The sequence below is a fragment of the Dipodomys merriami genome, unplaced genomic scaffold, assembly GCF_024711535.1.
Source record: "Dipodomys merriami isolate MVZ:Mamm:240054 unplaced genomic scaffold, mDipMer1.0.p SCAF_21, whole genome shotgun sequence".
In the NCBI taxonomy this organism is placed as follows: domain Eukaryota; kingdom Metazoa; phylum Chordata; class Mammalia; order Rodentia; family Heteromyidae; genus Dipodomys; species Dipodomys merriami.
The window spans coordinates 3,150,179-3,171,130 of NW_027203493.1; the positions used below are offsets into that span (position 1 = coordinate 3,150,179).

The 20,952-nt window shown below is 39.1% G+C and overlaps 1 pseudogene; it reads left to right on the plus strand.

Moving 5' to 3' along the window:
* The first annotated feature begins 6,012 nt into the window (after positions 1 to 6,012).
* Positions 6,013 to 6,955, plus strand: LOC138834131 (olfactory receptor 9I1-like; annotated as a pseudogene).
* Positions 6,956 to 20,952: the final 13,997 nt, after the last annotated feature.

Below are 20,952 nucleotides of genomic sequence, written 5' to 3' on the forward strand. Positions count from 1 at the left end.
ACTTACTATGGTCTATTTAGACTTAATTTGGTCTATTTTTGAGTAAGTTCCATGAGCTGTTGAGAAAGTTTATTCTGTGCTCTGACTGAGTGAACTACTCTGCCAATACCTGTTAAGTCCATCTGGTTCATAATATCATGTACTGCTGAGGGTTCTTTGTTGATCTTTTGTTTGTATTACCTGTCGACTGGTAAGAGTGGGCTAAAGTCTCTCACTCTGATTCTGTTTGAGTCTTATCAGTGCTTGTAAGTCAGTGTCTGCTTAATGACTGATATTTGGTATATGTTTGCAATCATAATTTCCTCTTCATAGATCATTCCCTTAAATAACATGAAATGACTTTCTGACTGCTTTTATCTTGAAGTCTAGTTTATCAGGTATAAATATGGCTATTCCTGACTGCTTTGGGGTTCTGTGTCTGTCTTTGTCATTAAGATATGTTTCTTACAGGCAACAAATGTTTGAATCTTGTTTTTGGATAAAACCTGCTATTCAGTGCCTTTTGATTAGAGAATTAAGGCAATTAAAATTCAACATTAATATTGAAAGGTGTGCCATAATTCACGTCCTTTTCTGTTTCTGTGATGTTTGCTACTTGCCTCTTCACGCTTTCCTAATCTAGTCTTCTTGTGAAGTTTATGCTTTCTTGTATTTTTTTGTGTGTGTTTTTTAAATTATCTTCTCCTGTGGGTAGGATTCCCTTAAACATCTTTTGAAGTTTCTGGGTTAGTAGTCATCAATCCTTTAGCTTTTGTTTATCCTGAAATGCTTTTATTTACTTGTCAATCATGAAGGATATTTTCACTGGGTATGATAGTCTAGATTCGCAACTGTTGTCTTTCAAGGCTTGGATTATGTTTTTCCATATCCTCCTTTCATGTAGAGTTTGTGTCAAAAAAATCTGCTGCTGTTCTAATGGGCTTGTCATTGTAGGCTACTTGTCTCATCTTTTGCAGTTTTTTTTTGGGGGGGTCCGGTCGTGGGGCCTGAACTCTGGGCTTGGGCGCTGTCCCTCAGCTTTTCAGCTCAAGGCTAGTGCTCTACCACTTGAGCCACAGTGCCACATCCGGCTTTTTTCTTTTTGCTTATGTGGTGCTGAGGAATCAAACCCAGGGCCTCAAGCATGCAAGGCAAGCGCTCTACCACTGAGCCACCTTCCCAGCCCAACTTTTGCAGTTTTTAATATACTTTCCTTATTCTCTATTCTGAGTGTTTATATTATAATGTGTCTAGGAGTGTCTCAAATTTAATCTTGCCTATTTGAAGATCTGTAAGTCTCTATTATATGGATGACACCCTCTCAAGTTTGGGTACGTTTTCTGACATTGTTTTATTGAATCAGTTCTCAATGGCTTGCTTTTAATTCTTCTTCTTCCTCTATCCCAATAATTCATAGGTTTGTTCTTCCAACAGAGTCCAAGAAGTCTTGAAAATTCCCTCAGAATCTTCTAAGTGTGTTTTTAATATATTTAGCATTTGATGTAATTCCTCTGTTTTATTTCAACCTCTCATACACTGTTTTCAACTTCTTCTGTTCTATTACCCCAGACTTTTCATTGAGTTCTTTTATTTGGGAAATTTTGCTCTTTATTGCCAAGATTTCGGTTTGATTATCTTTTTTAGATTTCCATACCTTTATTAAATTTCTCTCTCCTGATCTGCATTACTTTCATTATTTTATTTGGGTGGCTCTTTATATTCTTTTTTTTTTTTTTTTTTTGTCGGTCATGGTGCTTGAACTCTGGGCCTGGGCACCTCCTACAGCTCTTCAGCTCAAGGTGAGTGCTTTACGACTTGAGCTACAGCGCCACTTCCGGTTTTCTGGTGGTTTATTGGAGATAGGAGTCTCACGGTCTCTCCTGCCTGGGCTGGCTTTGAACCACGACCCTCAGATCTCAGCCTCCTGAGTAGCTAGGATTACAGGCGTGAGCCATCAGCGCCCGGCTCTCTTTATATTCTTGTGGTTTGCTTTCTTTTGTGTTTTTAATGTAAAGGGAGCAACAATCCTATGCTAGAATGGAGAAGTTGGTATATAAATGGCCTTTAGCCAACTCACAGAAACAAAAAACTTACAGTTAAGCAAATGTAACATCAGAGCAACCAAACCAAAACAGAGACAACCGAGGTTATACAAAACAAGATATGATTTTGTAGTGTTATTCTCTCTCTCTCTATCTATCTATCTATCTATCTATAGAGAGAGATATAGATATAGATATCTTTGCAAGTGACAAAAGGCTGCTTTACATCTGTGTATAGAGTTTTGCCTGGAGTCACGTCCTTCAGAGTTCAAGCTGATGACAGATAACCCTGTTGTTTAACATGAAGCTGCTTTGCTAACTAGGCATCTGAAGTGGCTGCCTCTATCTAATTGTGGGCCACACTGGACTTTTTTTGAGCTACTTTAGTTTGGCAGCAAGTTCCACACATATGCAGGTTCTGGGGTGCTAAAATTTCTTCTGCAGTAAGAACTGTAGCCACTGTCTAGTTACCTAGGAACTCTCATTTATCTACCTCTTAGCCCTAACCTGGGCATTGCTAGCCTCTGGTTTCTAAGCCACAGCACAGCTTTGCACAGATTAAACATTTCTACTGGCAAATGTTAGACGCTCTGCCTTCCCTTCACACTCCTCTCATATAATTGATTTATACCCAGGTTCTATGGAAAAATGGCTTGTGGGGATTGGAGGTGTAGTAAAGTGGTAGAGTGCCAACCCTGAGTGAAAAAAAGCTACATAACAGCAGAAGTCCTGAGTTCAAGCCCAAGCATTATTTTTTAAAAGGGGAGGAGGGTTGTGAATTTGAGAGTACGATTTCTCTTTGTCCCTAGGGTCCCAGAGAAACTTTCTCAAGATGGCGACTCTCTTTGCCCTCTGAGAGATGGGAGGACACAGAATTTCTTGATTTTCCCCAGTCTAGCTTCTCAGAGTGGATTAGTCACTGTCACAGGACAGTGTGCTGGGGATAGGCTGATGGGTTGTGTGTGCTTCTCCCACAGGTGAAGTTGGAAATCTCTCCATGTGATTTTACCTGGTATTTCCATCTTCAGTGTCTCCATTCCCATCCAGGAGAGAATCCACTTCAAAGTCTTTGTTGCTTTCCTTCTGCTGCGATCCTTGTTCTGTGATTTTTCCGGGTCCGTGTGACACCCCTGTGGTTTCTCCACTCTTACCTTCCTCAGAATACGGTGACTTTTGTGCCACCAAATTCTTTTCATTCACAGAATGAAAATGATAGATGCTTTCAATATGTCATTTCTTTCCACTTCTCATTCTCTATGTGTTTCTAATTTCAATAGCACTTTTTAATGAAATTCGGTTCACTGACATTTGGTGCATAAATGTTAACAACTATTATGTCCTCTTGATGGATTTTTCTCTTTATCAATATGACCTTCCTTTTCTCTTTTAATTTGTTTGAAGTCAACTTTATCAGGTATTAATATATTTGTCCTACTTTCTTTTGGCGTCCATTTGGAAGAACGTTTCCCAAACCTTTGTCCTGAACCAATATTTGTTTTTGGCAGTGAGTGTGTCAAGTAGCAGTTGGAGGTAAGCATCTTGGTCTCTGAGTAAAACTAGTGAGTCAGAAAGTATGCTCTGCCATTCTCAAAGCCTTCTCAGGAAATTTAATGGCTTTACTGGATGTTCCATAATCAGCTTCTCCCTTTTCTACACAACCTTCCAGTTTAAAGTTTCCTTTGGACAGTAGAAGGAAAATAGCAACCGCTACCAAATGCTGTGGCCTACCTCTGGAGTCCTGCATCTTTCTTTTGTCTTTGGGTGGAGCCAGATCCCAGAGGCTCTGGCCTAGCCAGCAGCTGCCTAAACACTTCCTTCATTTTATCAATAAAGACCCAGATTTCCCAGAGCCAGGAGTGTCTTCCCCCAGCCATAGATCTAAGGCTCTGTGCAGAGAATTTAGTTAGCTTATTTAACCAAAAGTTTTCTTGGGAATCAAATATGTTTACACCTCACCCTGAGCTTAGCCTGACAGTAGCCCTCAAGGAATAGCACTGGATATAAGGGAAATCACACAATTATACTCACTCATCAGTCCATGGCTGTGTGTGAGACTTTTACTTTGTTGCTTGGTTGAAAGATTTCTTGAAGGATATATGCTGAGCTCCAAGGACTGGAACCAGTTTAACTTTCTGACTCACTTCCAGCCAACACTTTTGCCCTAAATATGGGGCATGGATTCAATTCAGAAGCTGACCAATGTCCCAGACAAGGCTTCAGACCTGTGTTCAGCCCTCAGTGACAATACTTGGTTTTTTCACAAAGGAGCTCTTTTGGGTAATTCTTGCCAGAAGCAGAGAAAGACAGAATAAGAAATTAATTAATTAGCCAATGAGCACTGAGCTGGGACGGTTCTAGCTCTCTCTGAGAAATGGATCCCTTGTCTCTTTTACAGATCTACTAGTACTATTTTTCAAATTTGCCTAGCTACTATTGGTCTTTTTGCCAGTGTCTTCGCTAGCTTACTAGCTTACTTGTCTCTTATTATAGCCATCTACCATAGATTCTGGTCCACGGTGACACAAGGAAGTGGTTATCTGTCAGCAATATGCCACTTTGCATTCCCATCAAGACTGAAGTTGTTTTGTAATGAGGTAGAAATCAGAAAAGAAGAAATAGGTCAGTGATATCTTTATCTTTTTTTATAGAGAGGCAAGTGTACTCAGTCAGAGTTATTAATAGATATAGATACAGTAAAGGGACCTAAATATAGAGAATTAAACATACTACTTAAGCTTAGCAAATTGCATGTGAGGAAAATGTATTATCTTTCAGAACAGGGAACCAATAAATACAATATAAAATTAGTTAAAATAGCTTTATAAGATAATAGCTAACATTATTTAACTGTTTCTATATGTTGGTCACTTTCTGCATTGCTTATAGGCATTAAAGTATTTACTACTCAAAACAGCCCTACAATATACCAGGATGTATTCTGCATGCTATCAACAAGAAACATATATAAGGGGTTAGATAACTTGCTCAAAATCAGGTAAGTAAAAGTAGCAAGACGAGTACGAAAGCTTTTATAATCATGGTAGTGAGAATATTGTGAGCAAGAGTGGGAAAAGACTAAAGTACAGAGAAAATGAAGAGGCAATCATGTACTGGCTGCCTGCATAAACATATAATAGGGAAAAATATTTATCAGTGTGTATTGTAACTGAATAGACAACATGAAGTATACAGATAAATCACCTTACAACTACTGCAAGGCTTTCATAGGGAAAAAAAATTTGAACTGATGCAATTATCTGGAGAAAGCATAAACCTAAGTTCACTTCGTGGAAGTACAGAGAATGAGCTGGCCCAAAAGAAGAGTACAGTGAGGAACTGATCACAGATTGAAGCTTATGTGGCCACTAGATTACCACACAGTTAGTGTGTGGTAGAAGAGACAAAACCAGGGCTGGGAAGGTGGCTCAGTGGTAGAGCGCTTGCCTTGCATGCCTGAGGCCCTGGGTTCAATTCCTCAGTACCACATAAGCATAAGCAAAAAGAAAAAAGCTGGAAGTGGTGCTGTGGCTCAAGTGGTAGAGGGCTAGCCTTGAGCTGAAGAGCTGAGGGACAGCGCCCAGGCCCAGAGTTCAGGCCTCACGACCAGACCCCCCCCCCCAAAAAAGAGAGACAAAACCATCCATGTGGTTGAAATAAATGTTAGCTTGACACTGTACAACCTTAAAAATAAAATACTGTGTCTCCTACCTTCACAGAAATTTCCAAAATCTAAACCTGGAGGAATTCAACTCAAAACGCAAACTCAACACTCAGCTCCATAAGATTCAGAAAATACCCAAGGAATATCTTCCACATTCAAGAATTCTGAGAAAATATATTCCATAAGGGAGTCAGGACTTGAAAACTCAACTTTAACCAGAGAGGGAAAAAAAAAGATTCTGTTCAATTCTAGGGGAGAAAATTTCGCAGTTAGCATTTTTCTTAATTCTAGGAATCCTTTCATGTCATTCTTATATTCCACATTAAATTCATGGCCAAGAATAACTTCACTAGTAACTGAGTTCATTCTCATGGGCTATCCTGGCTACCCCAAATGGGAGGCTCCCCTCTTTTTGATGTTTCTCGGTTTCTACCTTGTCACCCTTCTGGGGAATGTGGGCATGATAGTTCTCATCCATGTAGACATCCAACTCCACACCCCTATGTACTTCTTCCTGAGCCACCTCTCCCTGCTGGATGCCTGCTACTCCTCAGTCATCACCCCTCAGATCCTGGCCACCCTTGCCACAGACAAAACTGTCATCTCCTATAGCCAATGTGCTGCCCAGTTCTTCTCCTTCACCGTCTGTGCAGGTACAGAGTGCTTCCTGCTGGCCGTGATGGCCTATGACCGCTATGTTGCGATCAGTAGCCCACTGCTCTACACTGCAGCCATGAACCCCAGAGTCTGCTGGACTTTGGTACTGGGAGCCTATTTCTGTGCCCTGTCTGGAACCATCTTGTGTACCACGTGTATCTTCTCTCTTTCCTTCTGTGAGGACAGCAAGATCAACTTCTTCTTCTGTGATGTCCCACCCTTGCTGAAGATTTCCTGCAGTGACCCCAAAAATGTTGAGATTATCCTTCTCTTCTTTGCCAACATTGTGATGTTGGTCAATGCTTTGGTCATCATGATTTCCTACCTGCTCATCCTCAAGTCCATTCTGAGGATGAAGTCTTCAGGTGGCAGGGCCAAGACATTCTCCACATGTGCCTCCCACCTCACTGCTGTGGCCCTGTTCTATGGAACCCTCACCTTCATGTACATACGGAGTGGCTCAGACACATCCTTGGAGGAAAACAAGATTGTGTCTGTGTTCTACACTGTGGTCATCCTCATGCTGAACCCTCTGATCTATAGCCTGAGAAACAAGGATGTGAAAGCTGCCTTCAGAAAGGTCACTGGTAGATTCCAGGTGTTCCAAAGCAAATAGACTTACTAGCTCTCTCTCTCTCTCTCTCTCTCTCTCTCTCTCTCTCTCTCTCTCTCTCTCTCTCTCTCTCTCTCTCTCTCTCTCTCTCTCTCTCTCTCTCTCTCTCTCTCTCTCTCTCACACACACACACACACACACACATTATATATGTATGTATGTATGTATGTATATATATATATATATATATATATATATATATTTCTCCCTCTTTAGCTCTTCTATCTCTATGTATCTTTTGCCAGGGTTTAAACTCAGTGGCCTCACCTTATCATTGCTCAGGTGGTGCTCTACCACGTGAATTATACCTCTAGCCTGGCTTTTGCTAGTTATTTTTGGAGCTAGAATGTAGAGAAATTTTCTTCTCTGACTTCAAACCTCAGTCCTCTATAAGTCAGCCTCTTAAGTTGCTAGAATTGCAGGTGGGAGCCACCCGGGCCCAGCTGAATCTCTTCATCAATTTTGTGGCCACATGGATGAATCTTCATTGATACCAGCCTTCACACACACACACACACACACACACACACACACACACACACACACACACACACACACACTATATATATATATATATATATATATATATATATATATATATATATTCACACAGAGAGAAAACAGACAAGTGTCACCAGGCATACAAATGCTGCAACAGGATAAACTTTGAGTAGTACTCTCTTTTTATAACTGCCTCCCATATTCAGTACATTCTTTGCCACTCAGCTCTTTCCTAATATTCTCTGATAGTATCATTTACAGAATGATAAAATAATGTCCCTGAAGTTTCGAGTTACTGCTCCTGACCCAGAGACTTGTCATCCTTCATTGTCTTTACTGTCATTACCCGCACTGTGTTTTGTGTCAAAAACTATCACTGAGAAACCCCTATGAACTGTACTAATTTGCCATCTGTTTCACTTTGAGTACAATACATGATTGGTCACCTCAGCTAGCATTGAGTATGATCTAATATAAGACACCCAGTACGGCACCTTCCCTCTTAGTGTCTCTTCCTTCCTGCTCAGGGCAGAGTAATTGAACTTTGAAATTGCCTTACCAATCCATAACTCACTGTCGTTTCAGTTCCTGCTTTCTTGTTATGCTGGTATCTTCAAGATGAACTAAGGCCTATGACCTTTGGGAAGTTTCCTCAAATCCCAACTCTAATTTCTAAAGGATAAAACACATTGATTCTCTCCTCATTCTATTGACTTCCTCTCTCTCATCAAACATCCTGTTTCTAAGTATAGTAATATTGGGGAGAACAAATAGACAGATAGGGAGAGATAGGCCACCTACTACCTCTCAGGCAAAGACGTGATAGGAGGGGAAGCAATCCATAGGAAAGGAACCAACCATGATTCCAGCATCAGACTAGCATACTAAGAAATCCTTGACAGTAGAATCCAAGGTCTCCATCTCCATTTGCCTGCCAGTAAATATTTTTTTAATATGTTACATATCTGGTCCCACCTGAGTTTCATGATAGCACTTTCCAGCATATGATAAACATAGGCTTCCATTTTTCAATGAGAAAACATTTTCTCCCTGAGCACCTGTGCCTCATACCTCTAATTCTAGCTATTCAAGAAGCTGCAATGAGGATCTTGATTCCAAGCCAACCCGGGCAGGAAAGTCTGCAAGATTCTTATCTACAATTAGCCCCCAAATAGGTGAAAGTAGAGCTCTGGCCCAAGTGCTAGAGCACTAACCTTGAGCACAAAAGTTCAGAGACAGCGCCAAACCCTGAGTTCAAGCCCCAAAACCAGCAGAAAGGAAGGAAAACATTTTCTCATAGCTCAAAGAGTATTTAGAGTTCATAGCACTAGACAAATCATAGAGTTAGCCTAGAACCTAAGTTTCTACTTTGCTACTAATTCCTGGTAAGTCTTGATTACATTTTTTTAATTTCTCATTTTAAAAAATCATAAAAATTCTTTTTTTTAATTCAAGAAACATAATACCCCTTAAATCAGATGATAAGCAGATGATAAAGGACAAAATCTTAGAATGAGACAAGGATGTCCACTCTCTCCACTTCTCTTCAATTTAGTATTAGAATGCCTAGCTACAGCAATAAGACAAGATGCAAACATAAAAGGGATCCAAATAGGAAAAGATGAAGTAAAACTCTTCCTCTTTGCAGATGATATGATCTTGTATTTAAAGAATCCCACGGACTCCACTCCCAAATTACTCAAGCTGATTCAAAACTTTGGTAAAGTAGCAGCGTATAAAATTAACCCTCCAAAAAAATAAAAATATAAAATTAACTCTCCAAAATCAATGGCTTTTCTGTATGCCAACAAAGAGAAAAGCGTGGCTGAAATCAGGAAAGCAACCACATTCGTAATAGCCCCACAAAAAATAAAATATCTAGGAATTAACCAAAGAAGTGAAGGACCTCTATGATGAAAACTTTAAAAACCTGAAAAAAGAAATCAAAACAGAACTTACAAAGTGGAAAAACCTCCCATGCTCCTGGATTGGAAGGATCAACATCGTGAAAATGGCAATACTTCCCAAGGCTAGCTACAAATTCAGTGTGACACCTATCAATATTCCAACCTCATTCTTCAGGGAAATAGAAGAGGCAATCCAAAAATTCATATGGAACAACAAAAGACCCCAAATAGCAAAAATGATCCTCAACAGAAAGAATAGTGCTGGAGAAATATCAATACCAAGTTTCAAACTCTACTACAAAGCCATAGTAATCAAAACAGCTTGGTTTTGGCACAAAACAGACCTCAGGACCAATGGAATAGAATTGAAAACCCAGAAATGAACCTACAGACCTATAGCCACCTAATCTTCAATAAGGGAGCTAAAAAAAATAGAAGGGAAGAAAGACAGCCTCTTCAGTAAATGGTGCTGGCAAAATTGGTTAACTACTTGTAGAAAACTAAAGCTAGATCTTTCTATATTACCCTGCACCAGAATCAACTCCAAATGGATCAAAAACCTCGGAGTCAAAGCAGACACTCTGAAAACATTACAGGATGGAATAGGAGAAACCCTAAGTTTCCTTGGCACAGGCCAAAATTTTTTTAATAGAGACCCAGAAACACAACAAATCAAAAAATTGGACAAATGGGATTGCAAGAAATTGCAGAGCTTCTACATGGCAAAGGACATAGCTAGCAAGATCAATAGAAAGCCCACGGATTGGGAGAAGATCTTCACTAGCCATACAATGGACAAGGATCTCATATCTAAAATATACCTGGAACTCAAAAAATTAAATCCCCCAACAACAAATCCTCAAAGAAACAACTGCCCGATAAATAAGTGGGCTAAAGACTTACAGAGAAACTTCTCTGAAGAAGAAAGAAGGATGGCCAATAGACACATGAAGAAATGCTCAACCTCCCCAGCCATAAAAGAAATGTAAATCAAAACAACATTGAGATACCACCTCACCCCAGTTAGAATGGTTATAATCAAGAACTCTAATAACAACAGATGCTGAAAGGGATGTGGACAGAAGGGAACCTTACTACATTATTGGTGGGAGTGTAAACTTGTTCAACCACTTTAGAAAGTAGTATAGAGGTTCCTCAAAAGACTCCACGTAGAGCTCCCCTATGACCCAGCAATCCCATTTTGGGATTTTTGGGGCATTTACCCAAATGTTCACAAACAAGACCATACTAAAGCTACCAGGACAACTATGTTTATTACAGCATTATTTACCATAGCTAAGATATGGAACCAACCCAGATGCCCCTCGGTAGATGAATGGATCAAGAAAATGTGGTATGTATACACAATGGGATGCTATGCCTTCATCAGAAAGAATGACATTGCCCTATTTGTTAGGAAATGGAAAGACTTGGGAAAAATTATATTAAGTGAAGTAAGCCAGACCCAAAGAAACATAGGTCCCATGGTTTCCCTTATTTGCAATAACTACTATATGTCTGAGACAAGCAGAAACGGTCAGATAAGTTGATATTAGGCAAATGAACCCCGAGATAAGAACTGAAGTGGTTTTTCTTTCTTGCTATTGTTTCTAACATATTTATAAGGTGATTTTTTTTGTTTTTTTTTTTGTATATTCCTCCCCTATGGTATGTATAATCCCTGTTTTCACTGTATTTGATGTTGGTATAATTTGTGGAGGGGAAGGGAAAAATTGTTTAAATAGGGATACAGGTGGACCCATTGCAACAATAAGATATACAAGACATTGTCAAAAAATGAACTTTACAACTTTGGCTGGGGAGGGGGGCTGCAAGGGCGGAAGATGGGAAGGAATGGGAAGGGGAAACAAAGGAGGAGGCAACAATGCTTGATAAGAAATGTACTCATTACCTTGCCCATGTAATTGTAACCCTTCTGTACAATATTTTCACAATTAAAAAACTTATTAATAAAAAAGTTGTTTGGCTTGAAAAGTTGAGGGATTCAGTTTGCAGAACGTGTAAATTTTCTTCTCTAACAAGGCAATGTGAACTGATGGGAAGAGTTCAAAATTTGGAGTCAGAGAGTCCTGGATTTCAGATGTTGCATTTGCCCTGGTCTATGTGTGTGGAGAGTTATCATTACTGATGTAATGATCATGTCTACTGTCAACTTACAGGACCACAGGAAGAACAAGAGCTTCTATGTGAGAGGACTGGATATGTGTGACTCAGACCCCATGTGACAGGCTCTGCAACCCAGCAGATCCTTTACAGAAGGTAGTCCTTCACTAGAGGATGAGCCCTGAGACAGGCAGAATATGGACATTGACCATTTCAGGATAGAATCCTGAGAAAGGAGTCGAAATTTTTGAAATTTCACACTTTGAAAGTGAAAAGGAGGAAGTGGCACTGTAGCTCAAGTGGTAGAGCGCTCGCCTTGAGCTGAAGAGCTGAGGGACAGTGCCCAGGCCCAGAGTTCAAGCCCCACGACCGACAAAAAAAAAAAAAAAAAAAAGAAAGAAAAGGCTAACTGGGGTTAGCGGGGTGGTTCAGGTGGTAGAATTCCCACCAGTGAGCAAAACCCAAAAGCATCAGGTACTGAGTTCAAGTCTCAGTCTCAGACCAAAAAAAATAAAAAAGGCTCAGCACTTCTGAATATGAAAGTGAAAAGGAACTGATTAAGCCCTATGAGATTTTTTTGATCCTATAAATCATAAAGATGCAATAAAATATAATAATGCAACAAAAAAATTATAACAAAGAGCACATTAATGAATGAGACCCATTAAAAATGTTTTAAACCATGGGTGGAGATTAAATAAAGGAGGTAAATTTGACTCAACTACTTTACATGCATATATGGAAATATTACAGTTGAACCCCTGCACAAATAATATGTGCTAAGAAAAAAGAAGAAACAATGTATTGCCAACAAACTCTTCTATGATCTTAGACAAATTAATCATCCGAAGTTTAAATTGCTCTTTGATTAAAAAAAAAGAATGATAACTGCATAGACTGTTATTTTCAGAACTAAAGAAGATAATAAAAGTAAGCTACTCAAAATGCTTAGCAGAATAAATAAATTATGCTATAAGGAAACCAAAATGGACTAGAATAAAATTGTAAATAATGAATTATATCTGCCTGTATTACATAGATAAATCACAATAATATGTGAGATGTGGAAAATGTATAAAGTGGGATTTGAATCGCAATATTGCAGTTGTAAATATTAAAATATGCCCAAATCACTCTGTTTTCAAATACATATTTCTGAACAACCGTATTTTTGAAAACACTAAGTTGGATGCCAATGAGATAAGGAAGGGGGAATAGGGAAAGTTGCAGGGGAAATGAACAAAAATACCAAGAAACAACTTGTTTTGATTAATAGTGACCGCTGTTAGGAACTAGAGAGTATGATTCATTCAGTACTGGAGGTAAGATCCCATAATAATATATTTAAGGAACTATAAATCACTTGAGAGAGTGTCTGTATGTTTTATATACTCAATAATTAATGCTAATAAGTGGACATGTTTCTAATAGTATAGATATCAGGAAATTATTCTAAAGAACATCATTTAACATAAAGAAACAGACTTGTAAGTCTTGTACGTTGAGATATAAAAGAATTTTACTGATCACAATAAGCTAGCATTCATGTATTTTTCTTCAGAACATGGAGAAAACCCCAAGCAGAGGAAGCCAACATTTAAAGGCTGGAGTACAAGGAGGCCTTTAGAACAGGCCATACATGCCTGTACTCTGACACTGCAGTGAGGTAGAAAGATCACATTCATGGACATTTGGGGGAAGAGACTTTTTTATTTATTATCTTTCATCATTTGTACATACGGATTTCAATTGAATATATCATTTATGAATACAATGCATCTTGATCAGGGTCACCTTTTCCATCTTTTTCCTCCCCCATCACTCCATACCTCCCTTCAAGTTACCTGGTTCTATTTTCACATGTACATTGAGTATTATGACTACATTCACCTCCATTCCTACCTTCATTTGCCCCCCCTCCTTAAATCCCACTTTCTCATGGGAAAAGAAAGCATGCTTCAGCTTCCTAGTTTGTAAAACTTCCAGAAGGCCATATTTTATGTGACATGTCAATATTTCTTTCCTGATAAGGAACCCTAATTAAAGACAGAAGAGGGTCTGGAATCAAGAGTAGCTTCCAGTAGCCCTTCCATGGCAGGACTATTGTCTGCATTTCAACCCATGTCGTCATTTTATAGGTGCCCAGGTTTGCAAAGGGCCTCATTTTAAGTTCAGAATCTTCTGCAGGTAGATCCCGCTACAATAAAGTTTGAGGTCTGAGAAAATACAATGAAATTCCTATGGAACTCAGGGGACCTGCGGCTGTTTCCAGATCTTCCAACAACTAATTCTTTGAATCTCGTAAAAGTCATTAACACCTGTCATTTTTGTCACCACCAAATTAGTAATATCAATTATATCATGGGGTAGCAAGGCAAACATAAATGTTTGTGGAAATAAATAAATAAATACACACACATATATGTTTTTATATATATTAGAAAGCCTAAGCAGATATACATTGACCAAATCATTTTATTACTATGGATTTATCAAAATGGTAATCCTCATCTTGGTATATCAAATAAAATTTCCAGTTCTGTGGACAGAAAAAAATTTCTTAACAATCGAATATTGATATTCATGAATTTTGTTACAGATTCAAGACTCTGAATGAACAAATTTGCAATCTCTTTTAGATTGGAAATGTGGTTTTAGTAGACCAACAAATGCCCCCAGGGGACCATCTAACCATAGTTAGATAATGAAGACTTAGATTCAGAACTCAGTTCCCCCACAAGTGAACTCAATACATAGTTTTACATGTCTGGTTTCAGTTGCTCATCCATAAATAAGACTAATGCTACCTGTCCAGTAAGCTTGTGCTAGAATTCTATAAAATGTTGTAAGTAGAAATTTCTAGAAAGGAGATGTGCCAAGCACTAGTGGCTCACATTTATAATCCTAAGAGATCTGAGGATTGAGATTTAAGGCCAGCCTGGGCAGGAAAGTCCATGAGACTCATCTCCAAATAACCACCGGAAAACCAGAAGTGGCACTGTGGCTCAAAGTGGTAGAGCATTAGCTTTGACCAACGTCTGGACAACGCCAGGCCCTGAGTTCAAGCCCCAAGATGAACAAAAAAGAAAAAGAAAAAAAGAAAAGAAAGGAGGTGTGAGGATGGGTTTCCATATCAAAGTTACCAAGGGTGACTTTGGCACTAATCATTCTCACAGGGATCCTGGCTGCACAGGGACATGGTCACAGAGAAGCATATGCTATATGATGTGACTCACATCTGTGCCATATGGTAACAAGAAATGTTAAGACATGCATAAATTGCCATGACTCAAATATGAAGCACTAAATATAACTACTTTGAGCAATTGGTAAAATACAAAAATAGGTCTTTGATTTTGCAAGATGTTTGAGAGCTCCTACAAGCAACAGAAGTGAAGGGTCCTATCTTCATCTCCATCTCCATTCACACTAGTTAGTCTTTTACTGTATGGCTTGCGTTCAGTCATCATAGTGAAACACCATACACTACTTTTGTAACCAACCCATAAACAAAGAACAGAAGGTATAACTCGAATGGCAAGCACTGTTGCAAGGATGAGATAAAAGACATAGTTTTCTTTGTAAATAGGGTGGGAGGAATAGAGAATGTGGAAGTGATGCCTTCAATTTCTTTTGTGGGAGATTACAATTTTACTCAGTTATTGAAACAAAATAAAATAGATTCGGATATAGATACAGATATAGTCATTGAACTATTGACCTAGAGGTACAGACATAATGATGCACAGAGACTAACAAACTTCTAGAAGAGGCAACAGACAATATAACAAAGTACATGTGAGGGAAATGCACTGGACTTCAGAATAAGGAACCAATAGATATTTTCTGAAATTGGTGATTATAATAATAACAAGCATGTGAATAACCAAGATGATTTAATTCTTTCCATGTGCTGCAATATGCTCAATACGTCTTACAGGTACTAAATCACTTAAAACTGAAAACACATGATGATATGGTGGCTCTCTTTCTATATTGAGGATAGAGACACAAAAGGAAAGATAACTTGCTCCAAAGATAGATTATTACCAGATGGGAAGACCATGAATTTGGAGATGGTCATTAACATGGCATTTAAAGTAGTGAAAAGATTTTATAACACAATATATTGCTAGGTGCCAATGGCTCAGGCTTGTGATCCCAGCTACTCAAGAAGCTGACATCTAAAGATTACATTTTGAAGCTAGGCCCAGCAGCATAGACAATAAAGCTACCAAAAAGCTAGAAATGGTGCTGTGGCTCAAATGATGGAGCAGTACACTTGAGCAAGAAAGCTAAGGACAGTGTCCAGGTCCTGAGTTCAAGCCCCAGGACTGACAGGCACAAAAAAAAAAAATAACAGTGTGTTGAACTTACTGACCTGGGAGCTGGGGTGGTAAAAGGTGAAAGTGTGGAGAAGAAACTTTTCCTTATTACTGACTAAGAAAATATATACTGCTTGCTCTAATAACCATATCAAATAAGAAAATGTACCAGCGTGCATTGTAAAGGAATACTCAACATGATTCATCGCCCTTTTCCAAGTAGTGAAAGGCTTTCGTGAGAAGAAAGCACTCAATTGACACATCTGGAAAGTGTAAGGCTGAGGACAGAATGGGAAATAGGGAGAGAATGTAGGTACAAAAATTGAATTAAGAAGGAACCTTATGAGCTGGGCACCAGTGGCTCACGCCTGTAATCCTAGCTACTCAGGAGGCTGAGATCTGAAGTTTGCGGTTCAAAGCCAGCCCAGGCAGGAAAGTCTGTGAAACTCTTATCTCCAATAAGTTACCAGAAAACCAGAAGTGGCACTGTGGCTCAAGTGGTAGAGCGCTCGCCTTGAGCTGAAGAGCTGAGGAACAGCGCTCAGGCCCAGAGTTCAAGCCCCACAACCGACGAAAAGAAAAGCAGGAATCCTCTGGGGATGGGAGCTTCCACAGCAAACATCTGACCAAGGCGCACGTGGAAATCAGGAGACTCCAGCCCCTAAATGGGTTGGAATGCATGTGACCTAAATCTATTTCACTTGAGAATCATGCTTTTTATTTTTGACTATTTTTCCTTTTTTATAATAATTTTGTTTTCTCTCAATATTATCCTACTCTCGTCCTATACATATGCCTCCCCACCTTTATTCTCCCTTTTTTATTTCCCAACCTCCTCCTCCTCCTCTCTAATGATAAATTGATCAATAGCTACAGCTTTATTACTTTTAAGCTCCTAGTATAACTATATTCTTTCTTTTTTTGTTTTCTTTTGTTGTTGTTGTTGGTCATGGGGCTTGAACTCTGGGCCTGGGCGCTGTCCCTCAGCTCTTCATCTCAAGGCTAGTGCTCTACCACTTGAGCCACAACGCCACGTCCAGTTTTCTGAGTGGTTTATTGGAGATAAGAGTCTTGCAGACTTTCCTGCCTCGGCTGGCTTTGAACTGCAATCCTCAGATCTCACCCTCCTGAGTAGCTAGGATTACAGGCATGAGCCACCAGCACCCAGCTCTTTTTTGTTGTTGTTGTTTTCTAGTACTTGGTATTGAACTCAGTGGCTCATGTCTGCAGGTAGAATTTTAGCACTTGAGTCCTTTTGCTTTTTAGTTTGTTTTTCAAATAAGGTATTGTGCTTAAGGTCTTGCTCAGGCCAATCTCAGACCACAAACTTCCTACCTCTGCATCCTACAGGCATGCACAAATATGAAACCAGTAAGCAATGTATATATTCGCCATGTGAATGTCTTTGAAGAACTGCCTGTTTAATTCATTTGTGCATTTATTAATTGGATTATTTGTTCTTTTTGCTTCTTAGTTTTGTGAGATATTTATGTATTCTAGATATTAATATTTTGTCCAATGAATAGCTTACAGATATCTTTTTCCATTCTGTGAGTTGTCTCTTGATTCTAGAAGTTGTTTCCTTCGATATGCACAAGCTTTTCAATTTGATGCAATCCTACTTGTCAACTCTTGCTCTTACAACCTAAGCAACTGGAATCTTATTTAGAAGTAATTGCCTGTATCTATAACTCCAAGAGTTTTCTTTATGTTCTTCTGTCATAAACTGAAAGTTTCAGGTCTTGCATGTAGTTATGAAACCATTTTGAATTGATTTTTTTATTGCTGATCCTGGGGCTTGAACTGAGGACCTGGGTGCTCTCCCTGAGCCTCTTTGTGCTCAAGGTTAGAGCTCTACCACAGTACCACTTTTTCTGAGTAGTTGTTGGAGTTAAGAGTCTTGTGGACTTTCCTGCCCTGTTTGGCTTCAAACTACAACCCTCAGATTCCAACCTCCTAAGTAAGTAGGATTACGTGAGCCACTGGCACCCGGCTTGAATTGATTTTGTACAGTTGAAGAACCAGGGTCTTCTAGATTTTCCAACGTATTGGAATGTAAGTTCTCAAAATATTTAATTGTTCTCTGAGGTTTGTTGGTATTTGTTGTAGTATCCTCTTGTTCTTCTTACTGTATTCATTTTTTATATGTTCAAAAATCCTTATGCATAAAAGAAACACAATAAGATTCCATCTCATCATTATGTTTTTGGCTATCACCAAAAACATAAACAGGAACAACAAATGCTGTCAAGGATGAGGGGGGAATGGTACTATATTCAGTACTCTGTTGGTGCAAATAAAAATCAGTCCACCCACTATGGAAGTGAGTATGCAAGTCCCAGAAGAAAACTAAAAATGGAATATACCCAATACATTAGACAAACACCAAGTCATGAAAACATCCTAGGTGCTCATGAGCAAATGAATGGGACAAATGGTGACAAATGGAACTGGAGATGGTCATATTACATAAGGCCAGACCCAGAAAGATTGATATTGTGTATTTTTTTCCTCATATGCAAAATCGTGTGTGTGTGCACATGTGTGTATGTCTGTATGTGTGCTGGTCCTAGGGCTTAAATTCATTATAGATGTGTTTGCTAATAATGTGTAGTATAATAAATATATAGTTTTATATATATATATATACATATATATATATATAATGACAGCATAGTGAAATCTATCAAATGCTGTTTGAAAATTAAGAAAGAGGAGAAATGGGAGCATAATGAGCATGGGGAATATGTGTGGATGTGTTCAAAGTGCACTGTGTGGAATATCAAATTGAGTATCATCCTCTTTGATTATAAATGTACACTAATTTTAAAATGTTTAAAGTCAAAAGGAAGGCACATTATTTTGTGTAAGTAAAATAAAGAAGGGAAACATAAACGTTATGTCCAACATCCATAGTCCAGATTAGGACATGCCACTAACCACGAAAGAATCACTGAGAACAATGCAAGGCAAGTGGAATTCAGGACAAAATGTGTGTGCTTAATAAAAGAGATTGTGAGTTGCAGACCCAGGGGAGAGATGAAAGCTGGTACAAAGAAGATACACCATAAAAACTCTGGAAATTGATCTTCAGGGCAATTGAACTCACAGGATACTCGGGGGCAGCTGCAAGTAAAGTATGTTCACACCACCTGAGACTCATTTCCTCCAGACTGAACAGCACACGCCTTATGAAATTCCAAGCCGAAAATGCAGTTCGATTTCAGCCTCTGATAGGTAACTTGACATCAAGAGGTGGTATAGGGTAAAAAGACTTTCACCAAAAGTCCTCTGATCTCAGCTCCAGTCCTGAGACTGATTCGCAAATGCCAGGCAGCAGAACTTGAGGACCAGGGACCAAACTGTCAATTTCATTCCCCAGCAAGCTCAATTGAGCTTTGAGGTTTAGAAAGCTTGAGGGTTGCCATGAAATCCCAGAAGATTCGCTTTTCTCCTCCAAGAGCTACGGAAAAGATGAGATAATAAGCCTCTTCTCAATGCTTTCTACCAGGCAGGGCTGGGTTTTCCCAAGCGGTCCCGTGCCCCTCCCCCGCTCACCACCCTCCCACCTCCGTGGAGGGGGCGCTGTCCCAGGTGCTGATCCGCGATCCCGAGAGAAAAGCCTTTGATCTCACTGCATAGCTACCTCAGAACCATCCCTTAATACATTTTAAATAGCCTCTGGTTTGCTGGGCAAGAAGAAAACCTAACATTGATCAGCTATATTCATCTGTCTGAGCATCCTTTGCTGTTTTCTGGAAAATGTTTAATCAACCATATATTAAATTTGAATCTAAGCCGAAGGTTATTCCAATGGACTATTCCACCAGGTAATTAAGACATATATAGTACCCTAGAAACCTGTGGGGGATACTGGCTCTGAAGTAAGATCCATACCATACTGGTTAGGTGACTTGGATAGAAAACCTGGCCTTACCATCATCATTGTCATCTCATGGGACCATGTATGGCCTGGGATGTCAGCTCTTACATGAAATGATGACCCGGTTAAATTGTCTAAATGTTGCAGAACTTAAGTATTACTAGGTCAGTTTTAGAACACAAGTAGTTTTATGGTAGAGTGAGCACTAAACTGAAGAGCAGAGACCATACATTTCCCTGTGAATTAGGTTACTTCCTGTAGTTATACTGAAGGGGGGGGAGAAAATACATATTCAAGTTCTAGATTTGGAACAAGATAGACTTGTTTTAGACTCCAGACTTTTCACTGACTAGTAATGTGACCTAGATGAAGTAATTCATTTTTCAGACTCTATGTCACCTCCAAGACAAAATAGTATCTATTTCATAGCTACAAGGATTACACAAAATAAAATATCTTTAAATGTGTAAAATCATGAGTGGTACCAACTAGCCTTTCAAAAACTGTCTACCAATGTTTGGGAAAGCCACATTAGCTGAACTTAAGTCAAGGGAGTGAGATAGAATTTAAACATCTTTTGTCTAGCTATGAATCCTCGGACAAATATGCAGTATTTGTAAGAATCGGTTTGCTTATCTGTAAAATAAAAGTAAGTATTGGTATAAGTTGTCAAATTGAACATAATAATTCTTTTAAAGTACTGAGCATCTATCTAACTCTATCTAACAAAATGTGAGTATATGAGTGGTACCAATTTCAGATCTTGTTTTAGGTAAGGTGAAAATTTTAATTATGTTGAGCTTTATCACTGTCCCCAAACAAGTCAACTTTTTTTGTCGGTCATGGGGCTTGAACTCTGGGCCTGGGCGTTGTCACTCAGCTTTTCAGCTCAAGGCTAGTGCTCTACCACTTGAGCCACAGTGCCACTTTCGGCTTTTTCTGCTTATGTGATGCTGAGGAATCGAATCCAGGGCCACATGCATGCAAGGCAAGCACTCTACCACTGAACCACCTTCCCAGCCCCACAAGTCAACTTTTTTTTTTTTTTTGCTCTTAAATCTTTTTTTTTTAATTTTATTTTATTTTATTTGAGAACATACTGTACAGAGGGGCTACAATTACATGGGCAGGATAATGCATATATTTCTTACCAAGCATTGCAGCCTCCTCCTTTGTTTACCCTTCACCTCCCTTCCCAGCCTCCCCCCTCCCCCCACCCAATTATACCCCCCTCCCCCCACATACACCGACATTGTAAAG